We start from the raw sequence: 27,115 nt of genomic DNA, 5'->3' as shown, positions 1-27,115 counted from the left end.
TGTACTGTGAGTTTTACATAATGGTGTCCTTTGATTTTTGCCACAACCTTACAATGTATTAGCCCTATTTTATAGTTAAGAAAATGGGGCATCTGTGCAGTCAGTTGATTAAGTGTCAAACTCTTGATTTCGGCTCAGGTCATGATCTCAGGGTTGTGAGACTGAGCTCCATGTTGGGCCCTGCTCTCACTGGGGAGTCTGCTTGAGATTCTCTCTCTCCCCCTCTACCTTTGCCTCTCTCCTTTCTCTCTTTCTCTAAAATAAATAAATAAATCTTTAAAAAAAGAAAGAAAACAAGACATGGTAATTATAAGAATTTGTGACCCAAATAGATCTGCCTGTATCCAAACTCCATGTTGTTTTTATGACACCATGATGCCTCTGATTTCTTTTTTTGAAACATTACTGCTTGGTCCCTATGATGGCTAATTTTATATGCCAACTTGGCTTGGTTATAGCACCTACTTGTTTAGTCAAACAAGAAATTATTTGCCTGGTTGTTTAGCCAGTCTAGAAGTTGCTGTGAAAGGCATTTTAGATATGATTATCATTTATAATCAATAGACTGAGTGAAACAAAGATTACCCTCTAATTGGATGGGCTTCATTCAATCAGTTGAAAGCCTTAGAGCAAAGATTGAGGTTTCCCTAAGAAGGATACATTCTGCCTTAAGACTGCAGTATCAACTTTTACCTGAATTTCCAGCTTGCTGGCCTGCCTATAGATTTTGGACTTGCCAGCACCCACAATTGTGTCAGCCAGTTCCTTAAATCTCATTCTTTCTACATACGTTCTATTGGTTTTGTTTCTCAGGAGAACCCTGGCTAGTTGAGTCTTTAAACTTGAGTCTTCAGCCTGGAAAGTGGGAAGTCTCTCCAGTGCATCAGAGTAAGTTACTTGATGCTACCAAACAAGATCTGAATCTCGCTGGGTTGACACAATAAAAATTTTATTTCCTGCATATCATGATCCAACAGAGTATTGGCAGGTTGGTCTTCTCCATGGTAATTAGGGAACTGGGCTTCTACCCAGTGGTTCTGCCAACTTCCAGGGTTTCTGATGTCCACCCCCAATCCTCTGCATCTGGCTGGGAGAGTAGGGAATTGAGTGTGTTAGAGGTCAGGCCTGCATGTGGGACACACTTTCTCCCATATTCCACTGCTCAGAACTCCAGCATATGCCTGCCCCTAGCTGCAAGGGCATGGAGTGTAGAGTCTTCTTGGAAGAGTCCAGAAAGGAGAGGAAAAACACATGTATTGGAGAGCCCTGGCTTTCTCTGTCACACTCTTACAACTGTCACCATGGCTTATCATGTCAACATGGTAAGGGGGAGTGGTAGGTAAAAAATGGGCAGCGTAAATGGTGGGTATTTTTGAATGGGAACACAGAAGGTTTCTATATGTCTATTTTTAAAGTTAATCCATGGATCTTAATTTTAATGTATGGATACACAATTCCAATAAGAATAATTATAGGATTCTTGCCCTGGAAATTACCAAAATTGTCTCAAAAACTCATTTGGAAAAATGATGGAGCAAACAACCAGAGACAGGTTTGAGCAAGAAGAGCAGTTAAGGTGGGGATTCTGTTCCCACTAGATATTAGACAAGAATATAAAATCATACCTTGCAACTGAGATACTGTATAACACCAACTGGTAATGGCCAGTGCTGGTGACCTTCTAGAAAAATGAATAAGCTCAGACAGAGTCAGTGGTACTATCATTTGATACAATTCTTTCAGAAAGCAGTGTGAGATCTCTTTTTACATATATGTATCAGGAGCCATAGAAACATTCCTACTCCTTGACCCAGAAATATTGACCCTAGGACTATTTCAAGGAATGGATTCAACTTAAAAGGAAAGCTATTTGTAAGGATATATTCATTGCATTATTAGTCTTAATAGGAAAAAAATTGGTGTTAAGTTTGCAAATACCTAGTAATTATCTTTAATGAGAGTCCTCCTCTTTTTATAAATACCCAATGTCTCACCAGCCACTGGTAGGGTAAGAATTGAAAAATAGAATTTTGCTTTAAATTGGCGAGGAAAAGCTGGGGCAGAGCATGGCTGTAATTGAATATTTGCTCACCACTGTGGAATCAGATCATCTTTGTAGATCTAACCATGTTTCTTTCTCTCTTCCTAGTCTTGAAGCACACTGTGGTCATTATTAAGGCAATTTTCCTAACTCTGAAAAGCCTCAATCTTGCTTGCCTTTGGAGATTCTCTTGGGGGAACAGAAAAAAGGAAAGATTAAAATAAAACCCAGCCTCACTAATGTTTGCTGCTGGCAAACGAAGAGCGCCCCAGCAAGGAGACCAGGTGAGGGTTTGATAAATTTACGCCCTGATTTGTGTATGTGCATGAGACTCTGTCAGGGAAAGGATAGTCTGGCTTCTTCTTGTAAGTCACGGACATCTTTGTTGGTTTACCCTTTTGTCCTAAGGTGTGTGAGGTGGAATGCTTGGGCCCTTTTGCCGGGGGGAGTAAGACTCTGGGCCCCATTCTATCCTCCTCATTCTTGACTGAGCAGAAGCTACTGTGCGGATGTTAGTGGGGGAGGATTCCGAGTGCGTTGGACACCTCTTCGCCTGCAGGATGTCATGGTAGTAATTTCCCTGGGTGGTACTAGTTGAGCGAAAAGGGGCAGAAGGTAGGGAGGGACAGCCCACCTGTTGTCTGTCTTTGTCTTGCTGATGAATGTGAGCCTTCCCTAGAGGCATCTGTCTTTTCTTCAGCCCTCTCCTGAGCCACTGCAAGAAGACAAACCCCTCATCGCTCCTAGGTCCTATGAGGAGTCCAGCCAGTAGCCTGGCTATCTAATCTTTTTTTTTCCAAAGGTCTCTGTGTAGAAGACACAAGTGGGAACAGATTTACCAAGAGAAATGGCAATAGAGACAGAAATCATAACAGCAAACAATAATTATAGGATTGCCAAAGACACAGTAACAACTCTTTCCCAATGCCTCCCACTGTCCTGGCCAGAATTCCCGATTCCTGGGCCCTGAGGCCTGTGCTCATGGCTACTGCGGTCCCTGCAACTAAGTGCCAGGCCCGCTCCCTGGTGGTTCCAAGGGCCCTGCCTGAAGTCCTGGGCTTGCACCCCCATGGTGGCGGTGGGAGCTTTAAATAAACACAGCTTAGGGAAAGAGGGAGGGGAATAAGAAGCCTGTGTTCTACGGCACACAACAAGGCTCCTTGTGGCACTAGCACAGGGAGCTCCCCTTCCAGCTGTCCCAAACATTTTCTCTTCCAAGAAAGCACTTTACAAATGATACCTCGGACAACAGGAACAGTTTTGAGTCACCAACCACATAGCAAGCTAGAGGTTTGGGAAAGTCTCTCAGTGCTGGGTCAAGGCAGGCAGCAACTTGGAGGCTGGAACACAGTGTTCTTGTGGTCTCCAGGTGTGATCCAGATGCTGGCTTTCCTCCTCTTAGGAGAGTACTAGTGTGGGCAATGGGTCCTGGCTGCTCAGCCAGCCGGGGATCAGTGTGGATTTCTTAGCTTTGCAGGTCAGCTGGACATTCTTTGTTCTCTCTCATCCTCTCTCCCATTCTTGACATCTCTCTCTTTCTCCTTCCATCTTATTTTCATTAGTTGAGTATTTATTACATACAGAATATTGTGCTGGGCATTTAGGAGGCTGCAAAGAAGTAAAAAGGCATGCTTTCACTCTCTAAGCAGCTGAGAGCCTGGTTTTGGAGACTGTAACCTGAGCTGGGAGTAGAGTACTTGGTTCCAAAACTTCTCTGTCCTAGATCACTGATATGACCTCAGGCAAGTCGCTGACCACTTTTTGTTGTTGTTGCTGAATTCAGTTTCCCCATCTGTAAAATAAGGGGTCATACACGATTATCCCACCCTTTTCTAAACTCTGTTGCGTTTTTATGGTGAGTGGGTGAATGTCAAATAAGTCATTTGTTCACTTGGTGAAGGAAAGTGGTATTGCAGAGTTCTTAGAGAAGGCTTCATGGAAGAGATGGGACCTGAGTCCCAAAGGATGCATAGGGAATACTAGCAAGGAGAAAGCAACCTACAAATCCAAGAGACTAGAGGCATTTGGAGAGGAAGAAACGATGAGGAAGTTCTGAGCTAGGATGGAGGCGGGAGAAATTGAAAAGAAAGGGCAGATGAGACAGATATGAAAAATAGATCTTGGATATAGGAAAATGAGAGCGGAAAACCACCAAGTGGTTTCTTAATTTTAAACACAAACAATTTCCATGAAGGTGGTATCATTGAGGAACCAGAAGACAATAAATGGAATTCATCTAATGGGAGGGATGGCTCAGTTAGGTTTTAGATCTGTTGAATTGGAGATGGGACTAGGACATCCATTGGAAATGTCCAGGGTGCAGTCAGCAGTGTGTAAACAACCCTTAGTAAAAGGTCCTGAGTGACCTTTTGCTTGGTTAGAGGGAGTTGCTTGGTTAGAGGTTTGTGCTGAAGTGATGAGCCTGGACGAGAGCTCTGACAAGATGTGAGAAAAGGAATTGCAGCGGGTGAAGGGATGAGATGTGGGGACTCCTCGCCATTCAAAGAGGAGCCAGCAAAGGCGACAGGGGAACATTCAGAGCCAGAAGGGGAGCTAGGACAGTGAGGGGGGAGCTGGTTTCCAGTCAGGTGGGGAAATCTGTAGTAGCTACCAAAACATGAAGGACACCTGAGAAAATGCTGCTGGGATGGCAAACGGATGGCCACTGTAGAGCTTTCCTGATTTTGTTATTGGTTCTTCCCTTCTATGGAAATATCAGATGGGACATTTAGGGAAGTTTGATGGAATTAGTTTCTCTAAGGGTCTTTTGGCTTGTTCATTTATTTTTAAGAGAAAACCTGGAGGAAATTGAGTTGGAGTGTAAGAAATCCTTATTTAAAAATATTATTGCTAGATTTATAGTCAATTTGGTATAGTGACGACTTCATTCCTTAAACAGTAATTTCTAAGCTGAGATTGAAATGTGTAAAGTATCTTAACTTTTTGGGAGAAGGCATATCACAGTATGATCCTTCTCCCCAGGAAGATACACAAAATAAACTATGGTTCTTCTCCCCAGAAAAATAAGCAAAAAATTAACATACAAATTTATGTGCAATTTCTCTAAAGCCCCTATGGGGCCATGTACTCTACTCAACTGAAGAGTGTCCATATATGGTCCCCCTCCTGACACTGTAACTTGTCTGTGCCCATTTTTCTTATTTGTAAAATAAAGACAGCCCTTTGTACAATGAAGATTAAATGAGCAAACACAAGTGCTCAGAATAAAACATAACACATGGCAAGCGCTCGCTGATTGTTATCTCTTATGGTCATGATTGTTATGTTATTGGATGAAATTTCCTCAACTACGTGACTGTTCTCTGGACAAAGCTACAGTCATTTAGTCGAGGAAATTTCATCTACTTACTCACTCACCCATTCACTCATTCACTTAGTCATTCATTCATTCACTTACTCATTCACTCATTCATTCACTTCCTCATGAATTCATTCATTCACTCACTCTTCATTCACTCACTGACTTATTCACTCATTCATTCACTAATTCATCACTTATTTACTCACTCATTCACTTACTCATTTCTTTTCTTACTTTCTATTAATTTATTCTAGGGTCTAGGGAATAAAAGAAGACTAAAACTGCAAACCTCATCATCAAGAAGCTCTCAACCTTGTGACACATAAACAGACACATTTCCCCTGCCAAAGTTTCAGAGTTGAGGTTTCAAATAAGAAAAGGGCAAAGAAATAAGCTTGGAGCAAACACATTGTTTCTATTGATAAAATTTTAGAAGATGAGTGTAATGTATTTGGAGTGTAATGTGTTTGGAATCCACTAATTAGGAGTCGACGAGGGTGGAATTAAATTTTTGTGAGACAGAAGAGTAGCATCACTTTCTGCCAGTCTTAAAAATGGGGTTGATTTAAAAAAGCAATAATGCAAAGAACCAAGGGGACTGTCCATTAGGTGCTCCAATAAGACTCTGGTTATACTTCAACAGTAGTGTCCTGAAGATTATTGTCATCATCTGCCTACATTAGACTGTGAGCCACCAGAAGGGAGTCTCTCTCATTCATTTTCATGCCTAATACTGACTAATTGGATATATGATGATGTTTAAAAGGGAAAAGAACTTTCCCATTCCTTCTTTAAGCCATTTTAACAGAATGCATTTACGTAGAACTTATTAAGGCAAAATTACCAGTGATTGTCTGTTCATTAAGATGTCTACCTGGCAAACACCTTGTTAATCTATGATTCATATTGTTCTAGAAAGTATTAAGATAACTTAAAACATATTGAATAATTCAGAAGTTTCACCAGCTCTGAATGACCTTACCAATTAGATTAAATTAGCGTAATGTGCATATTTACTTTTTTAGAAAAGCTTTTATCTTAGAGAGGAAGTAGGGAAAAGTCTAAGAATTCACTTACCTTTGGTGTCTTTAGGGTTAAAAAGGGGCTTCATTAAACTTCTTTTTTTTTAAATTAAAATTTCTTTGAAATAGTTTTCTGTACCACTTGAGTCCCATTATGTATTTTTTACATTAGGGCTGAACAAGCTTCTGAATATAAAATCAAACTGGGATTTGCTCTTGAACAGAATGAAGGGAAAAACAGATGTTTTTTTCATGACCATATCTGAGTTTATTAGGAAAATGTACTTTGAGTTAAAACATTTTTAGTAAGAACTAAAGACAAGGTGCCCCATTTTATTGAATAAGGTAGAATGTGGGACAAAACCCAGTCTTCTTGGTCTGACTTTTAAGGACATCCAGTGTCCAAGTTCAACTCACTTTTCTAGTCTATCTTTCTCTGTCTCCCTAAGCATACCCTCTGTTCTACCCAGACACATCTACTTACCTTTCCCCAAACTCATGTGCTTCCCAGCCTCTTACCCCTACCCCTCACAGCCCACTGAATTCCTCCCCCAGTGCCAGGATTTAACATTCGGAAAAAATCCTACCATCCTCTGGGAAGTATTCTCCTCTCTCTCTAGGTCCCATGTGGAAATGATTCCTCCACCCATACTTCTTTTTAAATTAATAGTTATTGAGTGATTACTCCAGGCCATTCACTGTGCTAAGAATTTTATAGGCATTATCATAAAAAACCTATGAGGTAGGTAATGTTATCAACCCCATTTTACAGTTAGAGAAACGAGTTTTGAATGGCTATTTAATTTTTTCAAGATCATTATAGCAAGGAAATGGCAGAGCCAAGATGTGAACCCATTTCCATGTGATTCCAGAACCTGATTTCTCACCCATCATATTATTCTGTTTCCCCTGACCCTCTCATAGCACACTTTTATTTCACAACTCTGTTACTGAAATAGACTTCCTTTAACTAAAAATATATTTTCATATTTTTCATGTTTATACTGCACATTTCTCTGATTTTCAATTGGACCATGGAGCTCTTTGAGAGCAAAGATCATGTCTTCTTAGTCTTCCCCTTTGGTTTCTAGCACCATGTCTTTTGCATAATTAGTAAGTGCTTCCTGAAGAAGTAAAAGTAAAATAGATCGAGTAGAACTAAATGGATTTCCCAAATCTTGAAGGTCAGAATTAGCTCCCAGTGTAGGCTATCTGCTCTCACAGAGTGTTATAGACTGAATTTTTGTGTCATATATTGAAGCCCTAACCCCCAATGTGATGCCAATTGGAGATGGGGCCTTTGAGAAGTACTTAGGGTTAGATGAGGTCATGAGGGTGGAACCCTTATGATGGGATTAGTGGCCTTATAAGAAGAGGAAGATGGAGGGGAGAGAGATATCTTTCTCATTACCATGTGAGGACACGGTGAGAAGGCCATCTGCAAGCCAGGAAGAGATCTCTCATTAGGAACCAATTGGAGGGCACCTTGATATTGGACTTCTAGCCTCCAGAACTGTGAAAATGAATGTCTGTTGTTTAACCCCCGCCCCCCCCGCCCCTGCAGTCTATGGTGTTTTGTGATAGCAGCCCAAGCAGACTAAGGTACAAAAGTATATTAGAAATGAGAGGTCCTTTAAAAATGTGCGGAGTGTCGGGATGAAAGGAGAACACCAAAGGGGCACTTAGAGAGAGAGAGGCTTGCGGAAGCCTCACTGAATGTATGCCTAGCTCCTACAAAGTAGGTTTTCTCTGAGAGCAGTCCAAGCGTGGTGTTGCATCCAGAAAAAAAATAACAAATTTGGTATCTGATGTTGACAAACAATGAAAATCTTTACTTCAGTCTCCAATAATCAGAAAGGGAATCACAGTGCATTCTCTCCTCCCCACGTAGTTCTTTCAGAGTCCTCCTGATAGAGTGTGGCTGCCTTTCTAAACTTCCTGGTACGGGCTCACACATGGCCTCTGGTTCTTCTTGGTTCTGTCCCTTCTGTCTGTCCTCAGGTGGCACCTGATACCGCTGGCCTTGTGCATAAACACAACATCTCTCTTGGAAGGCAAGCATGTGTTGGAGGTGGGGGATGTGGTCATAGTTGTAGCAGAGTGAGATTATTCTAGAAATTCTGGTGAAAGCAGTTGGGGAAGATTTGGGACGCAGCTTGGCTTTCGGGTACTCTAAGGAGTTCAAGAATGCATGAGCACTTTACACTGGCTTTGAAAAAGGGTATGTGAGCCACATAATGGTCTGTGTGATATGCTGGGATGGCAAGGATGACAAGGGACAGGAAAATCATTTCCGGCTTCTTAACATTACTGTGCAAGTACCCAAAGCTATCCAGTGCTTAGTAGGCACTTTTCCTGGTTTACCTGCACCATTTCCTTTGATTCCTTCAATAAACTTAAGGAAGACAGAAGCACCACAGGGGAAGAAGTTGAGGCAGAGAAAGGATAAATTATGCATTCAAGGTTAAAGACAATAAATGGCAGAACCAGGAATGGAGCCCAAACAGATTTTTTTCTAGAATGTGTGCTTTTAATCACTCTTGTCTATAGCTTCAGGTGGAGTGGTCCTGCTTCACGATCCATACTCTTCTCTCTGGTGAAGGTCCGAAGGAGAGGATATGTCAGTCACTGCAGGTTCACTATTTTCTAGGAGGAGCTCTTTTGGAAGCCCTAATTTTTGAGTCACAACAAATATACATTTGGTACTTTCTTGACTTCCAGATGCATTAGGAGGTAGACTAATTATTTTGACTGAGAGAGCAGCACAAGGGAAGGTGGCAAGGCAAACATGAAAAAGGGATCCTAACATCAGACCCTGTGAACCTAGGATGGGTGAGGGTAGAGTAAGTTACGTACCACCCCTTGATCTCAGTGGCTCAATGGAGTATGCTCTATTTCTCACACGACCTGTGCAGTGTGGGCCAGCAGGGTGCTCTGTAGTCACTCAGGATTTCAGAATGACAGCTCCTTCTTGAGAAATACCCACAAGGTTGCTGTAATAGGTGAAGACAAAGGGGTAAAGAGTGTCCACTTGAAAATGACTGGCATCACTTCTGTTAACATTTCACTGGACAAAGCAAGTCATGTGGCCAAGCCTCATTCCAAGGAGGGTGGAGAAGTGGAATCACACCATCTTTCTGGAAGGAGAAGAACCAGGAAGAGTTGATGAACAGCATCCAAACTAACCCCATGCCCAGAGCGCCTCAAGCGGAGTGTAGATCCTGATTCAGTCCTGGGAAGGGACATGCTGGGCAGAATGCAGTTTGCAGACTCAAGGAAGAGACACAAGTGGAACCTCCACATTCTTTCCCCCTCAACAGTTGCTCACTCCAGTGCGAGAAGACAGAAAAATGCACTGAGATGCCCAGAGAAAACATCATCATTTAAAATTATTATCATAAAAAAAGTGTTTCCTATCATCTGCTTATGTGAACCAAGAGCAATTTTGTGGCTGCATGGTATCACGGAGAGCGAGCTCTGTCTAGGCTTGGTAAGAACGAGCTTTATGGCCATTTTCATCTCCAGAATTGTCTACATGCAAGAACTCTTGTTCATAATCCACAGTTCATAAAATTTTATCAAGTGCCAACATTAAACCCTAATTTACTTGTTTCCCTTTAAGTATCATTTTATGTTTCTTTTTTTTTCTCTTCAAAGTTGAGTTAAGAATCCTCTTCAGGCTGATAAGAAAGCTTTATTTTCCAATTTGATTAATGAGTGCTTTTTCAATTATGTTTCTTTGGAGTTGGAAACAAAGTTACTTTAGATACTTTCCGATGCTTCCTCACTTGTCATAAAAGTTTGGAGGTTACAGATTTGAATTCATCTTCCCTTCCTTTCTCTTCTCCTCCCTGTCCTTTGTCCCCTTGTCTCCTTGCCTCCCCTCACCTGCCCCTTCTCTCCGTCTCTCCGTCCCGCCCTCCCTTCCATTCCTATTTTTCTATGCAATTGTCATTTTACCAGCTCCACACCTACCTTCTATCTGATCAAACCTACTCATCCCTAAGGTCAGTGCCTAACATTGTTCCCTTGGGGAAACCTTCCTTGTCCTTCAATGCCAGTTTGTCCTTGGAATGAATATTTATAGTGTCAAGTACTTCCTCTTCAGAGCGCTAATGAAAATGTATTTGTGGAGTTGTTTGTTTAATCTCTCTCCCCCAATAAAAGTGCAAGCTCTCTGAAAGCAGGCATCAGGATTCTCACATTGATTACTAAGGCTGGAAGTTCTAACACAGCCCCTGAGCCATGCCGGGTTCTCAGTAGCTATTGGGCTATCTCCTGAGTCAGCAATGTTATTACTTTCCCCCATCCTTATATTTGGGTGGCCTGATGGCTTTTTGGGGGTTGAGAGGTGCAGGCCAACTCAGAAGCGATTGAACTGACCGTGGAGAACCCCTGTAAAAATGAGAACAATGAGACCCGTAGGAACAAACATACCTGCTCAGCACCAACCTGCTTTCTCTAAGTGCTGAGATTTTGTGGATCATGGTCAAGTGACAGTTTAGAACAAGACAAACGTGTTGCTTCGAAACTCTGCAGTTTAAAAGTGCTATTGAAGGAATAGTACATGGGGGGAAAAGAGGGAGAAAACTCCCTTTTTTTCTACCGGTTACGTAAGGTCCTTTTCTGCCTGCCAACATGTCTGATATGATGGACTGAAAGCACCATTTTCTTGGTAAAACAAACACAGACTTCTCTTTAAAAACACCTTTTGATACTTTATGAGTAGGGCTGGTATATGTAACCGATCAAGACCCACATATGGCTTATTATGACATTTAGCTGATTAAAATAGTCTAGACATAAACTTGAGATTTCAGAAATGTTTAAGTTAAGTAAGAAATACATTTTAATGTACAGTAGATGTGTACTTAGTCCTGGGCCACCTGTATCCCTACAGGAATTGCAGAGCAGGAAGTACTTTTGACTCAAGAAGTGTGTCTGAAAATTAAGGTTGTAAATTAACAACAGCTTGTCTATTAGATTATTTCAGCCATAAAGGACTCAGTATGTTTCAAAATGCTCATGATTTTCAATACATTTCTGTGGCTCGATTTAATAAAGAGTGATGCTGGGAATGGCTTTGGCTTGAAGGTCTGCAAAAGCACATTTTTAGAAAATCCCAGAGAATAAATAGTAGCTGCTAGTTAGGCTGTGGTAAAACACACCTGTGGCTAATGGAAAAGGAAAAGTTGGAGCCGCCCCTTGGCACCGGCGTCTGGGCCCACACCAGGGGAGTGCTGTGGCTTACTGGTCTGTGCCCAGCCTCCGCCCCAGGGCCAGGAGCGCCAGGCTTCGCCTCCTGCCTCCGAGGCTGTGGGTCCAGCCACCGCTCGCTCTGGTTTTGTTTTCTGGGTCTGTAACTGATGAATAATGAGGCCTCATTAGCACGCGAGGTGGCTGCAAGGATTAATTGGCTAATGTTTGGGGAGAAGCACCTTGAAGTGGACCATCTTATGACTCATGGTAGGGCGATGCTGAGGTTTGGTTTAGGTTGTGATTTCGATGAGTTTTTCTGTCATCGTGATCCCTCTGGGCATGGAGGAGGTGGGCGCAGTCAGGGAAAGACATGGGGGTACATCAGGGGGCATGCTTCGTTAGCTCTCTGAGAGAGAGAGAGCTTGAGGAAGAAAAAAGATGGGAAGAGAGAGGAGGAGGAGTGAAGGAGGGAGAGAAGGGAAAGGAAGTGAAGAGAGAGAGAGTGGACACTTCTGAGGTCTCCGAGGGCCTAGTTCCCAGGTGGTCTCTGAGTGTTTGGAATTGACTGGGATGAGACCGGGGGAGAGCACAACCTGGTGTTTTTGCCTTTTCTCCTGCAGCCAAACTATTGACCTGGCAGGAAGACATGGAGCACATGGTGACCTGAAGCCCATTCACTGTACTTGCTTTGCCAAGATTTTAATTCTGTCTGTATATGTGCACTCTGTTAACCTTTTCCTTTCTGAGCGTTCAGGACACAGGCCTGGCGGCCAAGAGAATGGAGTCCTTCTCCAGGTTTGTGATTTACAGTGTGACCCTAAGTGGGGTACTTGGTTCCCTGGTTTCCTCATTTGAAAAATGAGGAGGATTAGATGAGCCAAGATGTATCAGTTAGCTTTTGCTGCATGACAAACCACCCCAAAGCTTTAGGGCTTACAACGGCAAACATTTATTTAGCTCACAGTTCGGTGGGTTGGCATTTGGGATTGAACTCCTCGGGGTGGTTTTGATGGTTGGGGCGGGGCTTTGCTGACCTCAGCTGGGCTTGCTCATGTGTCTGCGGTCAGCTGGTAGGGCAGCTGGGGCCAACTGGTTTATGACGGCCACGCTTGGACGATGGGATGACTGGAGCCTTTCTTCACGAGCTCACGCATCCTCCAGCGGGCCAACCCAGGCTGACTCATGTGGTGGTCAAAGGTTCTAAAAGAGTGGAAACGGCAAGGTCTTTGGAGGCAGAGGGATGAAACTGGCAGGATCAATTCACACACCCACTCAGATCGGAGGGTGGAGAAATACACTATGCTTCTTAATGGGAGCAGCAGCAGAATGTTGTGGCCAGTATTTTCTTTAAACTGCTATACCGAGGTGCCTTTCAGCCCCCAATAAACAATGAGCAGAAGTCAGGACTAGTAGAATAGAATCTATGTTTTTGGAGTTCAGGTTTAAGAATCTGAGGTTATGAGTCCTGGCTGGCTGTTTTGAATTCATTATGTGACTTTCAATAAGTTTTTCAACCTTTTTGTTGATTTTAAATTGCTATACTAGGCTCCTTTTGCTTATATATTACTAAGAAAACAATCCATGAAGAATTTTAGAGAGAAATTCAGGTATCCACAAGTCCCGGTGAATAAGGGGCATTCGGTAAATAATATTGAACACAAAAATCAATACACGTATTAATACATACTTAGGTCCTTTAAACTTTTTGTTGCAATACAAACTTTTACTCATGGCAGAAATTTAGAAAAGAGGTATAAAGAGAGGAAAATAGAAGTCCTATTTTCTCCATCATCAGAGGTAATAATGTATAAAATTATTTATTTTTTGGTGTAGTTCCTTCAGGAATTTGTTCAGTCTGTATATGGTCTACTGCAAACAAATGTAAGATTATACTGTCATACTGTTTTTATAATCTGCTCTTTCACTTTGATAAATACACTATCCCACCTCACTTTTAGTGATTGCATGGTCTCTAGTGCACACATGGGCCACAGTTGACTCAACCCATCCCCCAGTGCTAGGCACTTAAATATTTTCTTGCTTTTAAAAATTATTTTAGAAAACATCATAGAAACATTTTACCTAAGTTCTTTGAATATATCTGTGACATATTAAGGAATATGTTTGGTCTTCATCCCTGGTTCCTGGCATAGGGCTCCTAAAACCCATGCAATTTCCTGAGTATCAGAGTATCTTTCACCATTCATAAGGAGCCCCATGGGGGCACACCTGAGTTTAGGCTAATTAAGTGACATGGGGTGGGGATCCTACATAGCTTCATAATGGGGCTGTTCACCAGAAAGTCCAAGTAATCAGAAGGTTGGAACTTTCAGCTCTGCCCATCAACCCCCGGAAATGGTAAGGGGGGAGAGTCCTTTTGAGAGGACTACAGATTTTCTTTTTTTTATTATTATTATGTTCAGTGAGCCACTGTGTAGTACATCATTAGTTTTTGATGTAGTGTTCAGTTATTCATTAGTTGCGGATAACACCTAGTGCTCATCACAACATGTGCCCTCCTTAATGCCCAGCACCCTGTTATCCTGTCTCCCCATCCCCTCTGAAACCCCCAGTTTATTTCCCTGGGGTCCACAGTCTCTCATGGTTCATATGGTTTCACTCATATGTGGAACATAAGCAATAGCACAGAGGAGCATAGGGGAAGGGAGGGAAATCCGAAGGGGGAGAAATCAGAGAGGGAGATGAACCATGAGAGACTATGGACCCCGGGACTACAGATTAAACTCTATAAAACTCTTAAACAAAGATATTTGATGAACATCTTGGTTCGTGAGGGCATCCATGTGCCAGGAGGGTAGTACACCCTAGTTCCTAGGAATAGAGACTTTTGTGCCCCAGACCCTTTGGGACCTTGCCCCTATGTACCTTTTCATCTGGCTGTTCATCTGTATCCTTTATTATATCTTTTGTATTATAAACTGGTAATCCATTAAGTAAACTGTTTTTCCTGAGTTGTGTGAGCTGCTTTGGCAAATTAATTGAATCAGCGGAGTAAGTTGTGGGAACCTCTGATTTACAGCCAGTTGGTCAGAAACACAGGTAAAAACCTGGACTCTTGATTGGCATCTGAAGTGGGGGGTGGAGACAGTCTTGTGGGACTGAGCCCTTAACCTGTGAGGGCTGATGCTAACTCCAGGCAGATAGTGTTAGAATTCAGTTCAATTTGTAGGATATCTAGTCAGTATCTGCTGAGAATTGGACAATCGCTTGGTGGTATTGGAAAACACATTTCTAGAAGTGGTGTTGCTACGTCAAAGGCATATTTTAAAGACATCATTGATTCTTAAAAACTCAAGCAAAGTTCAACTATTTGCTCCCACATTACCGATAAGAATGCCTACATTCTTTGGTCTACCATTTTCACCACAAATTTGTAAATGGTTTTGAATCCTTCTGTGATGACTCTATATCTCATTGGAGGTTATACAACTCTCAAGATAAACAAACTGCAGAAATGGGAGGAATCTCAAAGGTCATTAAGTCTAACCCCATAGGCAAAGCTCAAATGCTAGCACCTTCTCTCTGTATTCAATTAAAGGTATTGGGTTTAAAGAAACATAACAGACGTAACGTTAAGGTGTATCTGACAAACATCAGCCCCACTTAGAGCTCTTGAGCGTAACAGAGTTTCTGTTCTTTCTAGGACAAGGGAAGGGGGCGGGGAGAACAGACCTCCAAATGACCCTGGTTTCTAAAAAAGAGCAGAACAACTCCTATAACTCAGTTGTTCATGTCCCTCAGCGTAGCACATTAAAACAATTAGCAGAATCTCTGCTCAGTGATGGGCTTTTGAGAAAACTACAGATGTAAAGCTAGAGCATTCTTCTATCAGAAGACAAATGATGAAAAATAAATGAAACACATCTAGAACAAGCATAAGAAATAGAATAATTCCCCTGGAATTTACTTGCCATTCTTTACAAATTTAGAAGCTAGAACAATTAGCCCTTCTTAATCCCCTCCAATGTTCAGAGTTCCAATCCTTATCTTTTGGCTAGCATGCTGTTCAAGATCAGAAAGTGGATTTATAAAAACAAGACAAAACATAGAGCCATCTCTCAGTCCTACTCTTCCTCTGGATCCTGCTCCTTCTTCCAAAGGGAAGATAGATTCCAAACTGGTAGGAGCACCTGCTCAAACTTCACAAATATATGAGATTGCCAGTTTCCTGACAAGTCTAAGTGACATGTTCACATTGACATTTGTTCATTCCCTCCAATAATCAGAGCATTTTGATGGGGCCAAACCTGTCAGTCCGACTCCTTCTTCCCTTACGCTGAGTTCCTTTCTAGAAGGCTCTCGTTCAGTATACCTTCCTGATAGGTCCACCTCACTAGACACACTGAAGTAGATCGGAATTGTGCTGAGCAGACATGGCTTTGGCTGAACATTGCAATGCTCAGTTTTTGAAAAAGACAACATTTACCAAATTTCTGATGATTTGGCTTTACTCCCATTTTTTCTCAAAATTCCCAGTATCATTCACTCAAGGGTTCTCTTGGTTTCCTCATGAAATTCATCAGAGCATGGAGACTTGAGTCACTCAGGACAGTGATTTGTTTGTTAATAATCTCCCCCTCCCCTTTTTAAACAGAGAAGATAAAAGCAACACCATAACCATGGAGTTTCATGTTTCTTACTGTCCCATGACACTGTCTCTCCTCTTGGGCAGGTTTGAGCCTTCATTGCTTCTCTATCGTCCTTGAATGTGATGGAAAAAAACCCTTTTTTGTTTTCCTGAACATTTGTTTCTAGGTTTAGTTCATTCTGACTATGTTCTCTGGCAGTGTTATTGTAACATCATTAATCACAACAACAACAGTAATAGCAGCACAATAATGACATTTCTTTGTTCTCAGGGCCCTTACAGCCTATGTACATGGATCTGTCAAAGTTGGCAGAAATGTCTTCCAGGACTTCAACATAGTTCGAAGACACAGGAAAGAAACTCAGCCATACTGTGGTGGAAAACTCCCTGAAATAAGGGGCACTTTTACTAGTAAAGAATGGCAGGCAAATACCTTGTTTTAAGGGGGAAATTTAGAGAATGCACATGTGCTTTCGAAATGCTTCCCCTCATGGCCTCGTTCAAGCATCCTTTCCTTTGGATAGTGTTCCCTGGTGCTGGAGTCTGGTGCTTTTTCTCTTCTCTGACCTCTCAAAGCACTTTGTTGCATCTCTGACATGGTAACAACCCCCCTCTACTGTGTTTCAAGTTTTTTTTTTCTTCCCAACATGCCTTAGAAACTTTGCTACGTTGTCAGTTCTTCGGCTCATCCATCTTTCTGTCTGTAGTTCTAACACAGTGTCTGGCACACAATAGGCACTGACTCAATGCTCGATTGAAGGAGCAGAACTGGGAAGGAAAGACTACTTGCAAGGACAAATTATTCAGAGGGAAGCTCTCCAGAATACAAATAGGAGACAAGCACTAGAACCAAAGAAATGAGAAGGAAGCTAGAAGGAGCTTAAGTCTTGAAAATCTCAAGTTTACACATTCTCAGTTGTTTTGTAATCAGTTCAGTTTGATTTAATCTAATGTCACGTGTTAAACATCATTCGTGATCTGGCACTGTGTGGGGATGCTGTGTTGGTCTCAGCCTATCAATAGTGATTCCATTGGCTGGGAGCACCTTGGGGGCACTCACCTGGCTGGTATTAGTTGTGACAAGCCCCGTAGACATTTTCCCCAATGTCTGGAGACAATGTTGTGGCTGGATCAGCCTTTATGATTCTTATTATATGATTGTAGGACACACCTCAGCAACAACCTTTAGGGAACTTTGAAGAACAAGATTTATTACTCACATGTTCTGGAGGGTACATGGCATGCCCAAGGGCCACACGGCAAGGTCATGAGTAGAGAGAAAACCTGTAGACCTAGGGCTCTGCCTTTATTAGTGTCTGAGTGTGGCATGTCTAGGGTTTAGCAGGTTCATTCTTTTTTTTTTTTTTTAAGATTTTATTTATTTATTTGAGAGAGGGCGGGGGGAGAGGGAGAGCAAGTGAGGGAAGGGTCAGAGGGAGAGGGAGAAGCAGATTCCCTACTGAGCAGGGAGCCTGACACAGGACTTCATCTCAGGACCCAAGATCATGCCTGAGCCGAAGGCAAACACTTAACCAAATGAGCCACCCATGTGTCCCCTAGCAGGTTCATTCTTTATTGGATAATTTAAAGGAGTGAGAAAGGAGAAGCCAGGTCACTCAAACGGTCAGTTATCCAGGTTTCGCCAGGGTGTTCTAAAAGGGGAATTCATGGATGGCGGTGGCCTGCTTCTTGTACCTATTTGATTTGCCGGTAGCTGTGTCATATGGCTGGCAGTAAGCTTCTTTAAGATGGGTAGCTTTGAAATGGACGCCTCAGCAATCAAAAAGCTTAAGTCAGGCACTTACACTACAGGGGGATATTTAAAAAAAGTAAATTCTGCATCTGTCCTCATAGAACCCAGTAGAGTGGACAAGTGTGTGACAAATAATTATAGGACACCATAATTAGCTCTACACAAGCTATTCAAGGCTTGGAGGTAGTACAGAGGATAGCATGACTGCAATGGAGGGAGTGGAGGGTCTGGAAAGTTCCAGACACATCTCCTTGGGTTTTCTGGAAGTTTTCCAGGTGGACAAGGGAATATAGGTTGTGTGGTGTGCGGAAAACTTGTTCCAGGCAGAGTTAACAGAGTAAAGAAATGCATTAAATCATAAATTAGCATGGAGTGTTTGGGAAAATACAAATAGTTGTTGGAACACAGAGTACAAATCGGAGAATATCAAAAGATGAGGGTTAGGAGGAAGGGAGGGGCAAAAAGGAGAAGTTTGACAAAGAGTTTCCAATTTGTGCTTTTTCTAAGCAGGAATTTAACTTCTACAAGCTGATCGAATCTACTATCTTTACCCCATATTGTGCTATCAGAAAATATCCAAAAATCAATTTGTGTATCTTTTTCCAAGATAAAAATTCCCTGAGAGTAGGAACTTCATGTGTTGCCCACTGCCATGTGAATTATCATCTTTTTTAGTGGCCTTTTTGATGCAGAATCATCTTTGACTTTCTTTGTGAAGGACTGAACTTTATATGAATTCCATAGACAAAAGTGGTGATTGAGACAAAGGAAAAATTTGGTGTTAAAATAGAATGTACACTGTTGGTGGGAATATAAAATGGTGCAGTCACTTTGGAAAAATAGTATGGAGGTTCCTCAAAAATTAAAAAAAAGATATAACTACCAGGTGATCTAGCAGTCCTGGAATTGGAATCAGGATCTCAAAACAATATCTGCCTTTCCATGTTCACTGCAGCATTATTCACAATAGCTAAGAAGTGAGTAAAACCCAAATGTCCATCAATAGATGACTAGATAAAGAAAATGTGGTAAATTCATACAGTGGAGTATTATTCAGTCGTAAAAAAAAAAGAAGGAAACCTTGTCATAACCAACAACATGGATTAACATGGAGGACATTATGCTAAGTGAAATAAGCCAGTCACAGAAGGACAAATACAGCATGGTCCCACTTATATGAAGTATCTGAAATAACCAAACTCATAGAAGCCCGGAGTAGGTTGGTGGTTACCAGAAGTTGAGGGGAGAAAACAACAGGGAGTGGTTCAATGGGTATAACGTGTCAGTTTTGCCAGTTGAGTAAGTTCTGGAGATCTGTGCAACATCGTGCCTATGGTAAATGATACTGTGCAGTGCACTGACAAATTTGTTACGCGAGTAGATCTCAAGTTAACGGTTTCTTACCACACGTACAAAAAAGAAAGAACAGAACAGAAAAAAGAAAGAGAAAGAAAGAAAGAAAAGAAGACAAAAAGAAAAGAAGGAAGGAAGGGAGGGTGGGTGGGTGGATACGGGCTCTACAGACAGGCATAACCAGTTTAAATCCTGCCTTTGTCAAATATTAGATAGCCAATCTAGGGTAGGTGTTTATTCTGAGTCTCAGCTTTCTTGTTTGAAACAGAGGGGATAAGAGTATCTGGGGATAACAGGGTCTGTGTGGCAGTGCTCGATGGCAGGTTGAAACGGGAAAACACATACGAGCACATTTGGTGCTATGTGCTAATGTATATGATATGTTAGGAAATGCGAGTTTTCTTTGAAAATGCTTTGTTCTGTACTGTAATTGCCAACCTTCTGAAGCATTTTTTTAAAAGTACTTGGGCTGCTAAGAAGTTCCCAGTTCTTAGAAGTCTCTGCATTTTTGTAGTTTTAAGTCAAAGAGATAATTCAAGACATTTGTTACTGGATTAGGTGTCTTAGAGAGAAAACTAGAAAGTAACCTGGCAGAGGAGTTTGTTTGCTTTCTCATCCATCCATCCGTCCATCCATCCATCCATCCAATAGGGAGATACACACACACACACACACACACACACACACACACACACACACACTTCTTTTTCTCTTTTTTCTTTACTGGAAGTTTCTTCTTCGTGTTAGATGAGATTTTTGAAAGGCTGAGGAAAAGACTTTAGGAAAGAGGACGAGCTAGAGGACTCTGGAAGGGCCACAGAGCTGACCCCGTGCAGTGGGAGAGGAAGGGTTTCTGACAACAGCTGTGATGAGGCTTGTCCTGACTTCCCACTCTCTGGTTTTAAAACCCTGGGCAAGTCACTTAAACTCTCTGAGCCTCAGTTTCCTCATACCTCTGAAACTGGGTGACAAAGCTACCTGTAGTGTTGTGGGGAGGACTGAATTGATGTGTAGATGAGGTCCCAGGAGAGAGCTGGACACAAGGTAGACGTTCAACGAATGGTATGTGTTCGTCTGAATGTCTGTCTGTCTTCCTATCTATCTAACTAACTGCTATGAGATTTGAATACAAATTTAAGTTTAGCCTCTTTAGACAATTATTTATCACCAAAAAATCCTAAGTGCCAGCAGGAGATTGGTGGCAGTATTTGCTATGAAGATGGCCATCTAATTTCTCCAGAATATGCTTATACTAGTTTCAGCATCATTCTTGAAAGGAAAGCAACAAAAATTCAAAATTTCTCATAGTTCTCAAAAGCCCCTGAAAATACATTCTACAGCCTATGAAGAGTCAGTGGTTTGTACATGAGAACATTGAACTGAATTATTTAAAATTCCTCTTTTAGTCCTAAAATGCTACTTTTTCCCCTCAAAAGGCAGAGGTTCTGTGGAAGCCAGAAACAGAACAAAGTTAGTAGGGAAAGAGTGTTGTAAGGATGTGCGTTCACTGTCATATTTGTTATCTTGTTTAACTCTTATGACAATCCTCTGAGAGAGGTATTAGTATTTTTGTATCTTAAAAACAGAGAAAATGGGATTTATACTGACTAAATGACTTGCCTTAGGCCACAGGATTTTCACAGAGGTGTACGACTGATCTATCTATAATTGCACTGTTACATCTGGGAAAGAAAATTACATTTTGATCATTCATTCATACGTTCAAGCAGCAAGCATTTACTGAGTATCTACCGTTGACAAGGCACTGAGAAATCTCCAGGGGATGCTACTGACCTGATACTCCAATTTGTAGAATGTAAAGTGAATGGAGGGTTTTGGAATTGTGTGAGGTAGTATCCCCACACTATGCATTTTGCCTTTATGAAATAAAAAAGACAGGATTGATTTATCATGAAAGGTGAGAGATGAAGAATCTATGAAGGCAGGTAACAATATATTTTGCCCAGTGGTGCCAAATCTCATCTGTAAAAGTCCTGGCTGCACGATGCTGTTCTTTACGTTGGAGAGGCCCATGCGTTTGTCTTCTGGGCACCCGTGTGTAGAGAACAGCACTCCATTGTGTTGGGGAAGAGCTTCCACCTCCCCTAACCCCAGCGTGTCTGAATGAGATGAAGCTGGCATATTCTTCTTGGACTCCATGTACCTGGCCACAGAAATTGTTCTAGAGAAGACAGGGGGCCCAACCACAGTATCTCAACCCCACTTCCTGCCACAGGGATTAGCAGGGGTGGCTGTGCAATCCAAGCCCAACCAGAGTCATTCTCTGGGATTCTTTCAGCTCAGAACTCAGAGAATAAGGCCCTTTTCTCTCTCAGGACAAAACAGGAAGATGTGAGCCAGAAGCTACTGGTGGCCCTGGTTCCTGCCTCCTGAGCAAGCCAGACTGAAGGAACAAAGTCAGCAAGCAGAGACGAGTAGAAAGCTGAAGTTAAGAAAATCCTGACAGCTTGAGGCTTAGAGGCACCCGGAGAAGGCCCTGTTCCCACCTTCCTAAGCTTCACGTCTGGGGGCCGCTCACCATCCTCCAGAAACTCCCTTCTTCAAAAGCTGGTTTGAGTTTGAGTTTGGTCCAAAAGAATCTGGACCCAGTATAATGCTTGGAAACTGGGGAGCAGTGAAGCGAGGGTGTTTGGGAAGCCTCATTGCCCTCTGCTTGCAGGTCTGAATGGAGGAGAGCGAGACAGAGGGAGGAGAGCAAGGCTTGTTCCCCCCGCCCACTTCCTTGCCGTAGGTGCCTGATAAGAACTACAGATGTGAGGCAGGGCTCACGCCGCGCTCTTTGAGGCGTGGTGGGAACGGGGGTAATTAAAGACTCAAGGAGAAATAAAGAGCGTAGCAGTTCAGCCACTGCGCCTTTCACCTCTGGTTCCTTCTTTTCAGGTTTCTCTAATATCAAGCGCTCCCTTATAATAATATATCAGTTTACACATTCAGCACTTCCTGTGTGCCAGCCACTGCTCCAAGTTTTTTCTGAGCCCACTGAGGCCAGGATTATATTTATTTTATTTTATTTTATTTTTTTAAAGATTTTATTTATTCACAAGAGAGAGGGAGAGAAAGAGAACAAGCAGGTGAGGGGCAGAGGGAGAGGGAGGAGCAGGCTCCCCATAGAGTGGGGTGCCCAACCTGGGGTTCCATCCCAGGGCCTTGAGATCACCCCAGCCCCAGCAAAAGTACCCGAGGTAGGGGCGGTGAGTGATTGTGATAGCAAATGCTGTGCTCTTAGACAGCAGACCACTCTAGTCATGAAGACAATAATAACTTACAGAAGTTTTAGGGAAGGAAGAATGAAGAAGAAGCTGGGTTTTCTCCATCTTTCAGGTTTCTTCTTTTTTTTTTCTGCTTTTTAAAGATTTTATTTATTAGAGAGAGAGAGCACAAACAGGGCAAGCAGCAGAAGGAGAGGGAGAAGCAGGCTCCCCGCTCAGCAGGGAGCCCGACACAGGGCTCCATCCCAGGACCCCAGGACACGGGGCTCGATTCCAGGACCAAGGACACGGGGCTCGATTCCAGGCCCCCAGGATCATGACCCGAACTGAAGGCAGATATTTAACCGACAGAACCACCCAGGTGCCCCTTTTAGGTTTCTTCTTGAAACTGTAAGAAATGTTCATAACTTCATAACAATTCCCCTTTCCCCACCCTGCCCTCCAGCCTCCCTTCTCTCCTTGGCGAATGTTCCCCTACAAAGGATGTCCCATGTAAAAAGTAGCATTGTTCTACGTACTGCCTTCCCGGGGTTCCATTAGTGGGGGCCTGCCAGTTATGGGGCCTTCAGTGGGTAATTTCTGTGTATGGCCTTCTGTTAATTTGCACTTTGGGATCAGAAAATAAGTTAAAAATGTGCCCTTAAAAACACGTTAGAGAATTAACTGCTGGTTTGAGATGTCATCCGCCAAGTTAGGGCCCCAAACACATTTTATACCTGAGTTAAGCGTCTGAAAACGGAGTCCATAATTGAAGCACTGAGCTGACGTTGTCTCTGATGCTACACGGGCACGGCTCCCTGAGCAAGACAAACTCACAACGCGCAGAGAGAGCCAGGGGCAGGGGACTAGTGGAAAATTTGAAGAAACATTCCTTCAGGCACATCTGTCCACGCCCTCAGCTGCATGAAGTAGTTGTAAGGAGCAGTTTCCTTTTTTTTCCCCCCCCTTTCCCTTTGAGCCTGTACTTCTTTTAAAATCTTAATCTGAAAATTATACTCTTCAAAATAAAATTCAGAAATCTGAATCACCAAATCACCAAAACAGCAACACAGAGCTGTGATTGATGAGGGACCCGGAGGCCTATGGTTCGGTTGCAAAATTTAATTCTGGGACTTTATTTTTGTTGTTGCTGCTTTTTTTTTTATAACTGTGTTTTTACTTCTTTTTCTTTCTTGTAGCTTTCCCCCCTCAAAAGTAAATTACATCTTAGACTTTTGAAATAGCTTCAAAGCAAAAGCCTGCATTTTTAAAAATAACCCCACCTTCTCTGAAGGTGGGGTGTTGGAGTTTATTTCAGGTTTTGCAGTAGGACGCACCTCCAGGCCACAGCGAGGGACGATGGCCAACTGCCTTGGCAAGTTTATTCCCCCCCCTTTTGTCCTTTCACAGATGTCCACTAGGACCCCAGACCCCCCTTCCCCCTCCCTGCCAAAAGAACATGTGTTTCTGTTATTGAGAAGGGTGGCCTGCCGGCCAGCCAGAGCGTGGTGTCCCCTCCTCTGCGTATTTGCACCAGCCTTAGTATTTTTACTCTCAATGGAGGTTTCTATGACAGACACTTGCCTCCCTCCCTGGGACTGCTTAACAGGTTGGTCGACTCCCCCTTGCTCCCTGCCCTGAAGTCCTCCCCTCCTTGCTTTCCTGGTGCCCACTGGAATGTGTTTCATGAGCCAGGCCAGCAGAAGCGCCGGCCGGCACCTCCAGCCTGGCAGCCGGCCAGAGGGGCTGAAGCAGCAACAGACACTAGGTTTCTTGTCAGCCACTGTACGCTGAGGGAAGGACAGCAGCCACCAGCCTCCCCACGAGACTGGCCACACAAACAAACAACGCCAAAGACAAATGCAAACGAACGAAACCATGCACACTCTGAGAGACACAAAGCAAATCTCAAGAATGCTATTTTCTGGGGCTCTCACCAGCCGTGCGCCTGGTGTCCCAGAGAGCTGATGGGGCGGCTGGGTGGTTTGGAGATTCCTGTGGTCTGAACACACACCCTCCTCATCACCAAGATGTGCCTGGAAAAAAGTGGTCATGGTACAGGCCTCTGATTTATTTCCTGATAAAATAACCTTGACTCTCCGAGGCTGTACTTCCCATCCCAGCCTTAGAGAACCGGTCTTTATTCCTGTCCACCAAAGCCTTCTGCAAATTAGGTCATTCTGTCTGTGGTCCTGGAGTCCCAGCTCCCGCCCACCCAGCCAGCGCTACAGTGATTCCCCGGGCTCTGCCAAATGTCGACGTGGAGGACGGTCACAGGCAAATTATAGAATTTCTTTAAGTGGAAGGAATTACTTGACATTTGGAGCCAGTAACGAAACCCTGTTTGGCACTGGAAAATGATAGATTCTGATACGGCGTCTCCCTCCTGCCCAGCGCCCCACCCATTCTCTTTCCTGCTACGCAACATTTCACATCTAATTGGAAGCCTGTCCCAAATTATCTTGAAGCCTCAAAAGATGGCTTGAGTTGCCTGGACCTCATGGTGCATTCCTGATCTCTCTGTCATGTCAACACTCTCCTTTAAATTAGTGCTACTTACTATCTCATTTTAGGCATATTCCACATCTCACAGAGGGGTGGAGCTCGAAATCCTGCTTGGGCAATGAGAACATGAATAATCTTTTTCCTTCGTTGTGTCCATTTTCACCAAATTTAAGAATCTTGAGAGTTGCTATCAGGCAAGCCACATGTCAAAAACTCCAGCACATTGCTGGTACATAAGCAGTGCTTAAAAATGCCAGTTTCTGTTTCCCTTCCCTATTGCTTATGCTATTGTCTATCAGTTATTGGGGAGGAGGGGTGCTATTTATAACCTCTTCTGACCTTCTAGGGAGGGTGGATCTTGGTGCTGGAGGCTCTTTGCTGAGTGTTTGTGTCCTATGGTGTGTACCATACTGGTAAAGCCACATTGCTCTAGAAGGGAGGAAAGATATCTAGGTATGCGGTGGTGGAGGTTCTGGGACCAGAAAAGACATCTGTGGTGTGGTATAGCACAGAGACTTGGGAGAGGCGGCATGTGGAGTGTATGAGGCTGTGGGCTTTGGGGTGCATGCTGTAAACTTTTCCACCCCACCTTGCTCCCCACCCCTCCCCAGGAATTCCGCCATATAATTTGTGTAATGCACGCACGTTCTTGGTATGAGTGGGTTATGTGGCGGGCTATGAAGTCCTGTGTATTTGTGCATCAGGATGAAGTCAGGGTCGGCCTCCGCTGAAGTGATTTCTTCCTATCTGCTGTCTCTTCCCTGGCTGTCTCTGCCACCTCGGTCCCAGTTCAACTCCGTCTCTCACCCCCTCTCGCTTTCCCTTTGCAGATTTAGTGGTTCTGGGTCATTAAGCTGTGTGTTCTTTGTGCCACACGCCTTCCAAAGAGAATATAAAGTAGGGTCCCATGGAATGTGAACTCGTGTCTCGTGGACAACTGCAATTGTATTTCTTAACTGGAGGGTGGATAATTGAGAAGAAAGAAGCGGCTGGAAAGAAATGCAGTAAGAGTTTCATTTGTTTGTTTCTTTTAAATTCTTTTGGAAGGGAATGATCTGTTGGAGAAGATGGTCAAGGAAACAGTGATGGGGTGATTTGTACTATAATGGAGTTATTCTTAGGAAGAGGTCAAAGCCCAGAAAAGTATTACTACATTGGAGAAGAAGAAGGTACAGACTTCAAACAAGTGGGAGGAAGGGCAACTGAATCTCTACTCTGTGGTGGCCCCATTGTGTGTCCCTGGCTCTATCTTGTACTCCCCGTATCCCAGAGAAACCCCCTCCAACCCAGCCGAGTGAGGTTTTGGCTTCCATAAGATCTCCCCTATGGCTTTGGATGGTACCAGACAGAACCTGCTGTGGTACCTGGAAGCATGGAGGAAGGGAGCCCAGAGGAGGGAGGAGACAAAAGAGGACCTTTGTGGCTTATAATTTTGTCTCAGGCATTGTTAACTAATATTAGTCCTAAGCTCACTGGCCTTGCCACTGATAACCTCTGGGAGCTGTTTTTGGAGTGGGGCCAGGAAGGAATGAGAGTCAGGCCAGCATTGGGAATCTGCGGTCAAAATCCAAGGTCTCTTTTTAAGATTTTATGTATGTATGTATGTATGTATGTATTTTGAGAGAGAGAGAGCATGAGCGGGGAGGGGCAGAGGGAGGAGAGAATCTCAAGCAGACTCTGTGCTGAGCATGGAGCCCAACATGGGGCTCGATCTCTTGAGCCTGAGATCATGACCTGAGCCAAAACCAAGAGTCAGATACTTAACTGACTAAGCCACCCATGCACCCCTCCAAAGTCTTTTTTTAAATAGCTGTCTGATCTTGGGTCAGGACTTAAACTCTCAGAGCTTTAGCTTCATGTCATGTATTTTTTCAGAGAACAGTTTCCATGACATATTTCATGTAAAAGTGTCTATGTTTCATAAATGAACATAATTTGTGCCACAGTAATATTGCACATTTTAACTATGTTGGTATGAAAGGGACTATATGATAACAAATCACTATTATAACTTTGTTACCAAAGATATCAGTAAATAATTTTCAGAGCTTATTATTAAAGCTGGAAATCCATATTTTTTCTATGAAGAAAGAGTTATTGGC

The 27,115-nt window shown here is 43.0% G+C and overlaps 1 long non-coding RNA gene across 2 annotated transcripts; it reads left to right on the top strand.

Annotated features, from left to right (window-relative positions):
- The first annotated feature begins 592 nt into the window (after positions 1–592).
- LOC113252799 (uncharacterized) lies at positions 593–26,567 on the top strand. Of its 2 annotated transcripts, none has more exons than XR_008957747.1 (3): positions 593–888; positions 2,150–2,325; positions 25,844–26,567. It is a non-coding gene; the product is annotated as an uncharacterized LOC113252799 (long non-coding RNA). The 2 variants fall into 2 exon arrangements; XR_003315028.4 differs by lacking the exon at positions 25,844–26,567 and adding an exon at positions 5,618–9,977.
- Positions 26,568–27,115: the final 548 nt, after the last annotated feature.

Source organism: Ursus arctos, unplaced genomic scaffold (genome assembly GCF_023065955.2).
Source record: "Ursus arctos isolate Adak ecotype North America unplaced genomic scaffold, UrsArc2.0 scaffold_6, whole genome shotgun sequence".
In the NCBI taxonomy this organism is placed as follows: Eukaryota; Metazoa; Chordata; class Mammalia; order Carnivora; family Ursidae; genus Ursus; species Ursus arctos.
This window is presented reverse-complemented; position numbering and strand designations above follow the sequence as displayed.